Source organism: Camelus ferus, chromosome 8, assembly GCF_009834535.1.
Source record: "Camelus ferus isolate YT-003-E chromosome 8, BCGSAC_Cfer_1.0, whole genome shotgun sequence".
Lineage (NCBI taxonomy): Eukaryota > Metazoa > Chordata > Mammalia > Artiodactyla > Camelidae > Camelus > Camelus ferus.
Genome location: NC_045703.1, coordinates 72846582 through 72858405, shown reverse-complemented (window position 1 = coordinate 72858405; position 11824 = coordinate 72846582). Strand labels below are relative to the sequence as shown.

Sequence of the window (11824 nt, the reverse complement as noted above, 5' to 3'; positions counted from 1 at the left end):
ATGAAAATAGCAACGGTGGTAATAATAACAGTGAGACACTCGACTCAATCAGTACTCAATTAACTTGACTGATCCCTTGTGCTCAGAAACACAGAAGCTTTCTTACGGGAGACTTGGGGACAGCGGCCTTCCTGGTCTGAATTTCACCTTCCTGTCTCTGTGGCGCTTAAAGAATGAGGTGTGTGGCCCTACAAAACCAAGGCCAGCTCCAGGTGAGGCTGTGTCCTGCTTTGGAAGTACCATTTTCACCCTCAGTGATTCATGGAATTCGGACCTTTCAAGGTAGGCCTGGCTTTTCCAGCCTGTAGCATGAAGCCCCTTGTCCCTGGGGCCCGTGGTGCCCCGGCAGCCGACGGGGGAGGTGGGTCCTGGGCGCTGGGTGTTCGAATCAGTGTTTTCTTTTCTTTTTTTTTTTGAATTAAATTTAATTAATTTATTTAATTTAAGTATGGTCAGTTTACAATGCTGTGTTAATTTCTAGTGCACAGCATGGTGATTCAGCTATATATACGTATATATTCCTTTTCATTATAGGCCATTACAAGGTGTTGAATATCGTTCCCTGTGCTCTACAGTAGGACCTTGTTGTTTATCTATTTTATTTATAGTAGTTAGTATCTGGAAATCCCAAACTCCCAATTTATCCCTTCCCACTGCCTTTCCCTCTAGCAACCATAAGTTTGTTCTCTATGTCTATGAGTCTATCTGTTTTGTAAATAAGTTCATTTGTGTCATTTTTTTAAGATTCCACATTTAAGTGATATCACATGGTATTTTTCTTTCTCTTTCTGGCTTACTTCACTTACAATGATGATCTCCAGGTCCATCCATGTTGCTGCAAATGGCATTATTTTATTCTTTTTTATGGCTGAGTAGTATTCCATTGTGTAAATACACCACATCTTCTTTATCCAGTCATCTGTCAATAGACATTTGGTTGCTTCCCTGTCTTAGCTGTTGTAAATAGTGCTGCTATGAATATTGGGGTGCCTGTATCTTTTCAAATTAGAGTTCCCTCTGGATATATGCCCAGGAGTGGGATTGCTGGATCATATGGTAAGTCTATTTTTAGTTTTAAGGAATCTCCATACTATTTTCCATAGTAGCTACACCAATTTACATTCCCACCAATAAAGTAGGAGGGTTCCCTTTTCTCCACACCCTCTCCATCATTTATCGTTTTCCATATAAAACGTACCTATCACCCAAGCTCCACTGCTTCTTGTCTATTTCAAACCTGGAATCTTCCACCATTCCTGAGTTGAGCAGAGTCTGGCTCCCGTGCTGACAATTCCAGCGCGTGTGCCAGTCCCCTCTCCTGGGCGCAGGGTGGAGGGGAGAGTGACAGCAACTTAGCACCCGTGCTGGGTGGGGCTTCCTTCTTGTCTGCGCCCAAGGCGCAGCGCAGCCTGTGCTTCCTCCTGGACTCCCCTCCACGGTCTGAAGAAGCCCCCGGACTGTCTGCGCTTTACAGGTGAGATGACTGGAGCACAGAAGTGCGGTCACTTAGGGCCGCCCCACGCAGCCCACCTTCCACGCCTGCCTTCCTAGGCTGACTGCAATGACCTGAAGCACTTTGTTAACACTTTTCCAAGGGAGAGAATCCCTTCTGAGCACGTACCTGAGTGTTGCTTTAAAGTTGTAAAAAAAATATTAATCATAAATAAAAATCTTGATGTCATTTTAAAAGAATTCAACATTTTGGAAAATGAACCTGAAAGTTCGCAAAGTTCGTGCCTGGTGTCATGCTGGCTCAAGGCTGCAGATGCACGGGGGCTTCTCTGTGACAGTGTTTTCTTAGCACAGCCTGTCCTGGGGCACTTGTGCCTGGAAATACAGAAAGGTGAGGTCCTTCACCTTCCTCGACAGGGGGGACCCCTGAGCCCGCCCACAGTCTGGGCTCTGCGGCCTCAGTGCCAGCCTCATGGGAGCTGGACAGAGTTGCAGTCTCAGGTGTCCCCGCCCACTGTGTCCAAGAGCCACAGGGCCCAGGCACACCGACACCTGCGAAAGTAGCTCTCAGAGGTGCTGCCTGAGATTCTGGGGGCTTCCTAAGGCAAAGCTCTGTGGTTCAGATTCCCTCTGGGCTTCTGGGGGCAGGGAGGCCAGGCTGGGGGCTCTTTGCTGGCAGGGAGGCTTTCCTCTGATGGCTGTCCACGCCCACACACGTGCCCACGTCCGGCCCAGAGCCTGGCTGCTCTGTCTTCTCCTTTTGTGCATTAACGTTTGACATGGGTTCAAATTTTCGTTTGCGTTTTTTTTTAGTCATTATCTAAAGGGGAGTGCAATTGTTTATTCAGCAATAAAACTTTTGGGGCAGCAGAATTGAAGCCAGGGGCTTGGCCCAAAGTGCCCGAGGTGGGCCAAGGTTCAGGGCGGGTGAGACGGTCAAGCACAGCCACTGGGTTACCGGAGGGGCCGGTGGTGCTAACCTACAGGCTGAGTCTTGGGGCCTGCGCCTCTGCATTTGGCAAAGCTCCACCAGACTGGATACGCGACCTGCTTCAGGGCTGTGAGGTTGACACAAGGTTTAGTGGGACTGACAGTCTGGCAGCCGATGGCTCGGGGCAGGAGGTGTGAAGTCCAGGTGGTCAGTGCAGCCAGAGGGGGCCTAGGCAGGGTTGCCCCACCCTGCCCAGCTGGGCGGAGGGAACCCCAGGGATCCAGCCTCACCTGCTGGAATACTCCTCAGGGATAGCCCTGTGTCCCTGGATCTGAGAGCTTCTGCCCCAGAGAAGGGTTGGGATGTTCCTTTTGTGTAACCCACAGTCTCTTCCCTTGTAGAACCAGACTCTCTAGGACAAGGGGTGGAGACCAGTTAGAAAGCCTCAGAGGCCCCTTGAAGGCAGCTACCAACTTCTTGGGCCTGAGCTGGCCACTGGCTCTCCTGTGGTGAAGACTCTGGGCTCGGATTCTGGGGTCCACCATCTTCCAGACTCCCCCAACAGCTCAACATATTCTTGTCCTACAGGAAGGCCAAGAGAATCAGTTGTGCCGAACAAACCAGCAGAATCTGAAGTATGGCTAGTCAAACCGAGAATTCAGAAGGAAGGAAATCAGATCTTCACCCCAATTCCTTTACGTCTTCAAGTGCGGTGTCGGGAGGGGCCCGATGTGGCCACAAAGCAGCCACGAGAAAGAGGGTCCATGAAAATGCAGTGTTTTCTCTCCGTCCAGTTAGCTTTGGTTCCGGGAAGGGATAGGCACGAGGTGCACTGGGCAAACCGCAACTCGCCACATCCCGTTTCTGACCTCGCGGTGCAGGTGGCCGGCCTGGGGAGGGGGAGGCGAGGGGGGAGGCGGGGCCGGAGCGAGAGTGCAGAGGGTGGGGCAGGAACAGGCTCCTGGCTTTGCCCCTTCGGGGTAGGACACCAGACAGGACACTGTCTTGTGGCCACACTTCTTTCTGGTCGTGCCCCTCTTGACGTGGTCTTTAGACTCACACACCCCAAAGTGTCCCCGTGTAAGAGTGGACGTGGGTGCCCAGTTAAAGTCCCACTTTGTGAGCAGTCATCTTGAGATGCAGGGAACGGGGCAAAGATGGTCTTAATAACCAAGGGAGGTGTCTTGTGTTTATCTCAAGACCTGAGCAGCGAGAGGTACGCGGAGGTGGAGGGGAGGGTCCTCATGCTCCTCCCCCCACCCCCACCCCGACCCCCGGCTTCCCCTTTTCCTATCCCTGCCCTCCAGCCTCTCCCAGAGCCCTGGACCCCGGGCCCTGTTGGCATCTTTGCTCAGAGGAAGCTCAGATCGCAAGCCCTTCTGGCCCTGGTTTCTGAGAACAGCAGAGATAATCCCCAAATGTCCTGTTTGGTGCGACTGTCTGGGGTCAGATCTCGTACCAGCAGCGTCTTTGCTGTTCCTTATTCCCCCGCAGCAGAGGAAAGGTTGACAGGTTGGTGCACGTGTAAGCATCTCAGAAGACCACTTAGAAACCCCAAGAAATTCATTTCCAGAGTGAAAACGCTTCTGCCTCATGTGAATCTGGCCACCCGGAGAAGCTGTCCTCTCTCCTGTTCAGCTGCACTTGGAGGGACTGTGGCGTCTGGAAATGTCTAAGACGAGGGTGAGGGGAAGGTGGGGGCAGGGGCGGGGGGGACGCAGTGTGTCGTCAGTTCTCAGGGGTCTGAGAGGTGACTACAGCCCAGGGAGAAAGGCCTCCCTCTCGGACTTGGCGCCACCGTATCTGCTGGGAGCAGATAAGATGCACTGACTGGTCTCGGTGAGAGCACCGGACAGGCTGCTGGGGGGCAGGCGAGGAACCAGCGTCCATGGCGCCGCTGGCTCCCTGCTCCTCCTCCTTCTGAAAGTGGAGGATGGAAAGCAGTCTCTGCCTTTGAGGTTTCCCCAGGCTTTTCGCTAAACAGCCCAGAGACCGGAAGGCTCTCCACACTGCCTGCGGAGGGCGGGTCCTCCAGGGGCCCAGAGCCGTCTTGGTGCCACGTACGTGTGTCAGGCTCTCCACGGAGCTCCCCCGTGGATTCCCGGGAGGGGTCGTCAGTGTTGGAATCCGTGTTGGGTTTTTAGCTTTTACTTCAGAAATACCTGATGCCTTCCCACCTGCTTTGTGACTGTCTGCATTCCCTGAGCTTCTCCACTACTGTTGGAATTCCACCTGAAAAGCTGGAAGCTTTTATAGCAACCCTCTGGAACAGAGGGCTCTTTGTCCTGTGCGCAGAGGAAGTCTGGCGAGGTTGGTGGAGGCTGAGGAGCACCTGCAGTCGCGGCGGGGTGAGGGGGGGAAGCCTCTGCCCCGTGTGGGTGTGGGTGGGCGTCCCGTGGGCCCACAAGCCCAGGCTGCCTCCGTTTGTGGGCGTGAGCCTGATCCTGGTCCTTCTCAGCAGCCTGGAGCTGGTGAGGACACGTCCCTTGTCAACAGATGAAGGCACAGTTCTGCGAGAGAAGGGACAGGCCTGCGGTCTCTCTGCAGGCCGGGGACAGAGGGGCCCATCCCTGCACAACTTCTGGGCTGCGCTGCTGCTCCAGCCTCTGCTGGCCTCGCCAGCGCCCCAGGGTCCCCAGGGAGCAGGTCAGCATCTGGAGGCCGGGGTGTCTGTGACCGTGGGGAGGATGAGCCCCACACGGGGGCCTGGGCTTCTGCGAGTCTGCTCCCACTGAGCAAACATCCACTTCCATCAGTTCTGCAGAGGACTCGGAGCCAGAGCCGATTAGGAAACATTGAAATAGATGACTTCAAACACCCCTTCCTTCCGGCTTCCAGATCCTGGATGTAATCTCTAGGCTTCCTTCCCGGAAAAGGAGCTGTTCTCACCACAGTGGGGTTCAGGAGCAGAGCAGTGAGTTCAGATCTAAAAGTGTGTAGGGGGAGGGGTTGTAAGAGAAACCAGATCTTTTCACATCTCCTTAAAGGGTTCATCCGCCAGGATCACTGGGGCTCCAGCCTGCTCCTGAGGTTATTCACGGAGAAGAGCAGGGAGGGCAGGAGAGGCTCTGAGGGTCAGGACGTTGGAGAAGGAGGCCAGGCTGGGGGAGGTGGGCGGGGGGGAGGTGGGGGAGAGCCAGGCACCACGCCCTCTGCTCAGTCATCTCCCCCTGAGGCCTCCGGTGGGACATCACAGTTCTGCTTGAACATAGGGCCCGGAGGAATCACAAATCCTTCCTGAAACACAGGTAAGATCCCTGAATGGGTCCAGCTGGAGCGGTTTGAGACCAGCCTTGGTCCTTACGTAATTTACTCCTGAAATAACAAACGTCCCGCCTCCCCAGTACCCCAGCCAGGCATACACACAGGTGACCGCCTCTCCCCTGGGACTCAGAGTCAGCCTGCCCAGTGGAGGCGTGGGCTCTGTGTCAAAGCACTTCCAGAAAAGCCAGTCGGGGAGCAGACAGGCCCTGCCCCTCCCTGCTGGCCCGGCAGGACCCGCCCTGGGCCACAGCCTGGCTCCCCGCCCCAGAGTCTCTCAGCTGAAACTGGGGCCCAGACCTTAATACGAGGCCTCTTAAACATAGGGAGTTTGCAATCCAAGACTCATCTAAGGTGGAAAAGCAGGTGCTTGTGGCAGTTTGGACCCTCTGGAGCCTGGAGAAAAGCTGGAACCTTATCAGATCACGAAGGAAACCAAGGAAACTGCAGTTCTGATTGCCCGTTCTGCCCAGTCTCAGGCACGGGTACTGCACTGATGAGGCCCAGCCTCCAACCATGCCCACCAGCGAGGCTGGTTCTCCACATTCTCAACGGCAGGTCAGGAAACGCCCTGAGAGGCTAAGGCATCACCCCAAGGGAGTGTGACCTGGGCACAGTGGGTTCGTGTGCATTTCTAGTAAAACAGGTGCTAAGACAGACAGCGCAGGTCGTCAAAACGGCAGCTCCTTAAATGCCGTGAGACGCACAAACCGTTTACTCACTTGTATGGAGACCTGCACGTGCCTGAGAACTTGGGGTGAGGGGACTTCTAAGCCGGAGTGTAATAAGCTTGGAATCCCAAGGTGAGCATAAAATTAAGCCACTTGGCCATTTATACCATTAATTCTTTTCAAAAAGATTAAATCACGAGCTTTTTTTTGCTTTGGGGCCTTAGAAGGTGAGACCGCTTTTCAGAAGGGACCCTCCGCTCTCGTGGAGCCTGTCCGCGGACCTGCCCTTGCTCCTTACAGTGGCTCGAGAAGCGAGTTCTCTAGAAGTGGTGTCAGAATTAAGAATGTAGATCTTCTGCACCTTTAAAACGTTCCTGTGCATAGAAGGTGAGCACGGCCCGCGGCTGTGGGTCTAACCCTTTGGACGTCTGAGAGACTTCGGATGTTCCACCCGGAAAACACACACACACAAACCTGTAATTTCACATAAAATTCCAGGAGGTTCACAGATGCCGCTGAGACCGTCTGGGACACCACCTTCCCCTCACTCAGTGTGGGGACACTGTGTCTTGTCTGTAACAGCCATGCGTATGCCTTCCAGCACGGCGGAGGCCAGCGTCCACGCGGTTCCCTGGTCCCTGAACTCTGTAACCAGCCCAGCCTTGCTGGGTGTTTTCAAGTCGTCAGAGAGACGCAGGAAGTGAGCTTTTCCACTAAACCTGACTCGTGTCTCCAAGCAGGAAGGGCGCTCTGTGGGGCGGTGAGAGGTGTGGGTGCCAAACTCACGGCTTGCTCCCACGGGGCCCTGGGGCCCCCCTGCTCCCCACACACCCACGGTCCCCATCGGCCTGGATGCGTTGCTCCACACCTGTTCTGTGTGGGTGGCCAGCACTCTGAAATGGGGACAGATCAAATGGCCTTTGCTCCAGGACCAAGGGCACCACCTGCAGAGGGATGTAGACAGCCAGAGAGGCAGCCGCTCAGGGCCTGCCTCGCAGCAAGACCATGTCTGTACCTCGCACACTGGACGCACCCTCACTCCAGAGGGAACCTGGCAGGTCCAAGGGCTCTGGGCCTTCAGAGGGGCTGTGAGTCAGAAATCCCTGAGCACCCCGCGTCCCAGGGAAATCCTAGTTTTAGACCCAGGCTGGGGACTGCCAGACCTGGGACCCCAGAGCTGCTGTGGTTTGGGGAAGAAGTTCCCGGAAAGTCACAGGAGCAGGGGCTGTGTGCTCGCCGGATGCAAAGCTGCCTGTTCTGCTTTGGTCCATGTGCCCAGAGCCCAGCACACGGTCCTGCTCCAGACTCGATGGTCAGCGATTTGAATTAAACCACATCAGCATGTGTGGCAAATAATTACTGAGTACTTGCCTCCCGTGGGCTGTGAGTTCCGGTGACGGGCGGGCTCTGGGCACAGAGGAGCAGGCCGGGCAGGCTGGTCTCTGCTCCCGGGTCGGGGGCGGCGCCACCGGCACAGGTGCAGGCCATCCTACACCCCCGCGCGGAGCTTCTTCCGGGGCAGAGTCACGCCCTCTCTTGCACACCCTATGCCCCTTTCCTCCCAGTGCACACGCTCGTGCACACGCACACGTGCGCACACATGCACAGGCGCACGCACCGCCGCCAAGCCTGAGTGTAGGGACTGGGCAAGTGTGACTGCGTCTCCCGCCCTCTCCCTGTCCTTTGTTTCTTCCTTCCTTCCTCTTCTATTTCCCTCTGTCCTCGCTTCCTTCCTGCCTTTCCTTTTTTCTTTCTTCTCTGCTCCCCTCTTGTTTTCCCCACAACACGGACACCAGTCAACACAATGACACTCAACACAAAAAGAAGTGCTTAAAGTGAGAATTGGTTGTCTCTTTCCTGAAACACTGTTCATTCCAAAAGAGTCTTTTTACATTGTTTTGGTACAACATTTAGACCACCCAACTGGTAAACAGACATAAACTGACACTGCTCTAAATACATTATTTATATCGTTTAAAAATTTACAAGAAGTCCATCAATAATGCATCCGAGTGGAGAAACGTAAATTCGCTTTCAGCCGAGCCCCCAAAACCAGATTGGACTCACCTTTCTCACCCCTCTGTCCTCTGCAATCAGCACACTCCAGAACCCGTCCGGAGAAATGAGGGCAGGTCAACCACAGGGTGGAACAGACACACGCCCACCCGAGGGCCCTCAGGGTTTCCCAAGGCTTCCATGTGCATCACGGCACGGGGTAGCAAACCGCAAACTGTACGCATCAGAATTTTAGGTGTCGAGGGGTTGACGTTCGCGAAGCAATCTCAGAAATGTTAAGGGCTTTTGTGGGGGTGGATGTGTGATCTCAGGCTTCCCGGAGCTGGACTCGAGGAGGACGTCCAGGAAAAGGAACATACAGCAGAGAGCATTTTTCCTTTCTTTCCATATAGTAGTTTGCAAGGCTCATCTTAAAATTATTCTTCACTAAAGAAAAAGGCCCCAGAGCACGGGGCTTGTAAAATCCAATCATTAAAATGTTCAAGGAGTCCCTTGATAAAATACCAGGTTAAAACAGCTCAGTCATTTTTTCAACTCCACTAGACTGGGCCGATGGTAAAAGCGGCCCCGGGCGCACGAGGCCAAACCCAGCCAGCGGGATGACCTTCCCTGGAAGCCAGCCTGTCCAGGAAGACGCGGGAGAGGGACGGCAGACGAGGTGCGGCCAGGTGGAGACAGGTGCGGGGCTCGCATCTCCGGGCACCACTCTGACACCCCGCCTCCGTCCGCGCCGCAGGTGGAGCTGTGAGTGTTGGGATGTGCAGGCCAAGGGCCCGGAGGAGTACGGGGGCTGTAAGTCCTGGCCCTCCTGGTTCGTGTCGCTCAGGGGATTCCCGGCTTGGGTTCCATGGCGCAGCAGCAGACTTCCTAGCAAATCCAGACTTTTAATGGTTGAATTCCTTGTGGAAAAGACAGGGTACATATTTTCTCTCAAAGTGGAGGTTTTCCTCTTAGCTGGGACTGAACAACTCTGCTTCCCCAAAGCTGAGGGGCTGTGTCCTCCTGCAGGGGCTGACCTCGTGAGACCTGGGCCGCGAGCGACCGGGTGACCTGTCCTAGGTCCCGCGGGCATGTGCGGGCGAGGCTGGGGTTAGGACGCGCTCTCTCGGTGATTAAGGCCGAATTCTTTCGATGCCAGTTGATGATTATCCTTTGAAACAGTCACTTCTTGAAAGAGGAGGGAGTGCTAACGTGCATGTTAAGTGGCGAAGCTAGAGCGTTGGCCTGGACTCTCACTATCTTCAAGATTTAAACATAAAAGTGATTTTTAGAAATATACATTACAGGGAGGAGGGTGTAGCTCAGTGGTAGAGCGCATGCTTAGCATGCACAAGGCCCTGGGTTCAATCCCCAGCACCTCCACTAAAACACTAAATAAATACACTTAATCACCTCCCCCCAACAAACTAAATAAATAATTTTAAAAATTGTATATTCACTTGTATACTACGTAAGATTTTACTGGACGTTACTATGTAAGATTTGAATATGTACACTTATGTTACAGCCATGTTTGAAGGGAAATAAGGACCCCAAAGATTCCAGCCCCCACCCCTCTTATCTGAGATGTCACCGCACAGTCCTGGGTTTCTTTGCAGATGGTGGACAGGCGGGGAGGGCGGAAGACTTCTGTCACTGATACTTGAGAAGGAGATAACAGGAGCCTCAGCAAACCCCCTGATAAGGCGCGGAGGCGCCGTGGAATGCCCGGAATGCGCTCAGGCAGCGGCTCCGCGGTGGGAGCAGCCTGGGCCGGGGGCGGCCGTTCGTGCGGCCTTCTGTGGCCAAGTCATTTCTGGCCCTCGGCCTCTTTCACCTCTGAAATGAGAAGCCTGGGCAGCCGTCGCTCCGTCCCAAAGCCTCTGCCCTCCGGGATCTGAGAGAGCAGGTTTCCAGTCCCGGACCCCGGCTGCCACGTGCGCTCGGGCGGAGCTGGCACCCTTGCGGCTGCAGCTTTGTCCGTGAGACACGTCTGCGTGGGTCGTGGAGAGCACAGCAGCCACACCCACACTGCAGCTCTCGCGCCTGTCTGCGCAGCTTCTGTCCACAGCTCATCTCAGGAGTGTCTGCTGTGGCCGCGCTTACCTCAAAGCCTGTTTCAGGCAGAGGCAGCACTTTCCTCCAGTTCTTCCTCCTCGCAGAGCTGGCCTGTGCCGCGCAGGGGGTCCGGGAGGACCGGGGCCAGGCTGACTCCTGGAGACTCACCCAGGTGCGGTGGGCAGTGGGGCCTTGGGAGGAGGCAGGGCCGGGTGCGGTAGCCACACTCAGCACCGCAGCCCGGCCTGCGCGGCACGTGGGCCCCGGTCGTCCGGCCACCCACCCCTAACCAGTGATGCTCCCGTGGAGGCCCTTTGCTTTGGAAAACCTCTTCGGTACTGTACTTCTCTATATAACAGTAAGAACAACTCTCGTGTTAACGATATAAACCATGCATGTAAATCCCACCAAAACCGTCCACGCTGGTAAATATGGCAGAAGAGGAGGGTTCCTATCTAAAACTGGGGCTGCCTCGTGCCCTGACGACCCCCACCGACCAGAGGGCGTGTCCTCTGGGGAGGGAAGGGCGGGGCTGACGGATGGGGCAGCCTCCCTCAGGGATTATTTTCTGTGTAAAGGCGGAGACAGACTCCCGGGGGCTTGTGCCTCTGTCAGGAGGTGACATTCTCGGCTGTTTACTCAACAAGCACTTATTAAAGGCACATCGTATTCTAGGCGCAGGTCTAGTTCTGGATGGACAAACATAGACACTACCTGGCCCTTGTTCTGGGGAGATTTCTAGCCCAACGGGGAGACCAGCACGCAGACCCTCACTGATGAAGGGTGTGGTGAGTTCTGCCAGAGGTGGGGGGCCTGGAACGTTCCAGAGCCCAGGAGAGGGGCTCTTCAGGCAGCCTCCCGGAAGTGAGGCAGGTGTTTTGTTTGTTTGTTTGTTTGTTTTCTGTTTTTTTACTCTCCAAAACAGTTTATTAGTATGATTAAAGACATTTTCTTGACTAATGATAGAAAGAATTTCTAAACATGACACAGTATCAGTGGCTACACCTCATAACCAGTGTTTGCAGCTGGATGGAGTTGCATTGCCAGTCTTCGTTTTATTAAAAACAATCCACATTTACTGGTTCCCTGTGAAGTCATGACCGTCGCTTTGACTGGGAGTGAGTTCCCACTGCAATTAAGTATGAAAAGTACATTCTCCATAATTGGAGTGTGACCCGTGTTACTCAGCAGAGTTGATAAAAGTCCTCAGAGAGCTGGGTTTTTGTTTTTTAACAACATTCCTTGTACGCACTACAAAGAGATGATTAGTATTTTGGCTTTTTGAAGCCCTAGATGACGTTTAGAACCGAAGTCCCAAAGGCCCCTCCTTCACGCGACTGAGAACCAGACCCTCTTCCAGTGTGCGCGTGCTCGGGGCAGGGGGAGGTGGCTGAAGGGGTCTCTGACCTGTGCAGACAGGAGAGAGCGAAGGAGCCAGCCGGGAGGAGACGGGGAG

The 11824-nt window shown here is 54.5% G+C and overlaps 1 long non-coding RNA gene across 4 annotated transcripts; it reads left to right on the top strand.

Annotated features, from left to right (window-relative positions):
- The first annotated feature begins 92 nt into the window (after positions 1-92).
- On the top strand, positions 93-10992 carry LOC116665498. 4 transcript variants are annotated; one of them, XR_004322156.1, is made up of 8 exons: positions 1055-1843; positions 2972-3264; positions 3957-4693; positions 4845-5029; positions 5140-6447; positions 6540-6702; positions 8875-9075; positions 9930-10992. It is a non-coding gene; the product is annotated as an uncharacterized LOC116665498 (long non-coding RNA). The 4 variants fall into 4 exon arrangements; XR_004322155.1 differs by lacking the exons at positions 1055-1843; positions 8875-9075; positions 9930-10992 and adding exons at positions 93-282; positions 6814-8400; XR_004322153.1 differs by lacking the exons at positions 8875-9075; positions 9930-10992 and adding an exon at positions 6814-8400.
- Positions 10993-11824: the final 832 nt, after the last annotated feature.